This window comes from Apteryx mantelli, unplaced genomic scaffold, assembly GCF_036417845.1.
Source record: "Apteryx mantelli isolate bAptMan1 unplaced genomic scaffold, bAptMan1.hap1 HAP1_SCAFFOLD_141, whole genome shotgun sequence".
NCBI classification, from domain to species: Eukaryota; Metazoa; Chordata; class Aves; order Apterygiformes; family Apterygidae; genus Apteryx; species Apteryx mantelli.
In genome coordinates this window covers 85,001-87,500 of record NW_027118496.1, presented here as the reverse complement: position 1 = coordinate 87,500, position 2,500 = coordinate 85,001, and positions in this window count along the sequence as shown.

Here is a 2,500-nt window from a genome sequence, read left to right as displayed (position 1 = left end):
CCGCGGCGGACACTGCGTGTGGGTGCGGACCACCGTCCGGCAAGAGGTGCCCACTCGAGCCTGAAGCACCGGCAACTCCTCCCGCACTCCCTGGGACAGAGAAGCCGGGAAGCGCCGGCCCGCCGAGGGGCCTCTCCGACGTGTCCCGGAACGCCTCAGCGGGCGCTGCGTGCAGGTGTGGGTCAGCAGCTGCGGCGCTGGCATCGCCGCACTGCCGGCGGCAGGCCCCTGGAACGAGGCTCTCGAGCCGCACGGGGCACCCCCCTTTTCCTCTCTCTCGCGCTGCGCTCGAAGGGCTCACAGGCCACGAGCCTTCCCTCTCGGCGGCGCGGACCGCCTCAGCCCTCTCGCAACTCGGCAACCGTCGCTGGAGCCCGCCGCCGGCTCCGCGGCTCCGCGCTTCCCGGCACCGGGGACACGCTCCGCGCGGACCGCCTCAGCCCTCTCGCAACTCGGCAACCGTCGCTGGAGCCCGCCGCCGGCTCCGCGGCTCCGCGCTTCCCGGCACCGGGGACACGCTCCGCGCGGACCGCCTCAGCCCTCTCGCAACTCGGCAACCGTCGCTGGAGCCCGCCGCCGGCTCCGCGGCTCCGCGCTTCCCGGCACCGGGGACACGCTCCGCGCGGACCGCCTCAGCCCTCTCGCAACTCGGCAACCGTCGCTGGAGCCCGCCGCCGGCTCCGCGGCTCCGCGCTTCCCGGCACCGGGGACACGCTCCGCGCGGACCGCCTCAGCCCTCTCGCAACTCGGCAACCGTCGCTGGAGCCCGCCGCCAGCTCCGCGGCTCCGCGCTTCCCGGCACCGGGGACACGCTCCGCGCGGACCGCCTCAGCCCTCTCGCAACTCGGCAACCGTCGCTGGAGCCCGCCGCCGGCTCCGCGGCTCCGCGCTTCCCGGCACCGGGGACACGCTCGCCTGGCTGCCGAGAACGTGCCGGGAAAGCGCCGTATCGAACGCGCCGAAAAAAACATTTTGTCAGAGAACCGGAGTCGGGACCGGGCCTTACCTGCCCTCGCAAGCCGCCCTAGGTCGCTCGCAGGCCGGCCACTTAGCGCTGGGGGCGCCCGGGAGTAGAGCTCCGGAACTCAGCGCTTGCTCACCCTCTGCCCTACAGTCGTACCGGTAAGTCAGGCGGCGCCGGAGAGCCGAAGAACAGCCGCCCCTCCTACCGGGGCGGGGCGCGGAAATGGCCGGCCTTTACGATGACGTAACTGGAGGCAGCGCAACAGAGCGACCCCTCTCGCCGCTCCACAGGAAGGCCAGGGAGAACAGGTCTACCGCTTACCACCCGGAAAAGGCGACAAGGGCACGCCGGAGACGAGTAGACCGGCCGGCCGCGGGCGGGGCGGCGACCTCGGCGCGGCCTCCCGGAGCCGGGTAGACCGGGCGGCCGCGGCCCGGAAGGCGGGCCCGCGGGCCGGGCGGCGACCTCGGCGCGGCCTCCCGGAGCCGGGTAGACCGGGCGGCCGCGGCCCGGAAGGCGGGCCCGCGGGCCGGGCGGCGACCTCGGCGCGGCCTCCCGGAGCCGGGTAGACCGGGCGGCCGCGGCCCGGAAGGCGGGCCCGCGGGCGGGGCGGCGACCTCGGCGCGGCCTCCCGGAGCCGGGTAGACCTGGCGGCCGCGGCCCGGAAGGCGGGCCCGCGGGCCGGGCGGCGACCTCGGCGCGGCCTCCCGGAGCCGGGTAGACCGGGCGGCCGCGGCCCGGAAGGCGGGCCCGCGGGCCGGGCGGCGACCTCGGCGCGGCCTCCCGGAGCCGGGTAGACCGGGCGGCCGCGGCCCGGAAGGCGGGCCCGCGGGCCGGGCGGCGACCTCGGCGCGGCCTCCCGGAGCCGGGTAGACCGGGCGGCCGCGGCCCGGAAGGCGGGCCCGCGGGCCGGGCGGCGACCTCGGCGCGGCCTCCCGGAGCCGGGTAGACCGGGCGGCCGCGGCCCGGAAGGCGGGCCCGCGGGCCGGGCGGCGACCTCGGCGCGGCCTCCCGGAGCCGGGTCGACCGGGCGGCCGCGGCCCGGAAGGCGGGCCCGCGGGCCGGGCGGCGACCTCGGCGCGGCCTCCCGGAGCCGGGTAGACCTACTCGCCCCTCCGAGACCCCCGCAGCCGGCAGACTCCCCTTTGCCGCGAAGGCGCCCTCCCCGGCCTGGGAGCGCTGGCCGGCGGCTGCCAAGATGGGCCGGCCGCTACCGGGCCAGCTCAGCCCCCCCCCCCCCCCCGCGCGGCGACCGGACCTCGCTGGGAGTCCTGCTGCGCTCGCTCCTTCGCAAGGTAGGAGTCCCGCGGCCCCGCGCTAAGGGGAGGGTGCTCGTGCGCGAATCTGCGCCGTTGTGGGCACGGTCTCTTTCTTTCTGTTTCTTTCTTTCTTCTCTGTTTGCCGGCGCTACCGCCCACCCGCCCCCCCCCGGCCGCCGCCCAGGGACTCGCGGGCTTTTTCTCCGGGCGCTCGGGCAAGTAGATTCCACGCCCGCGCGCGCCACCCTTTTCCGCCGACATTTCTCCCCCCCCCCCC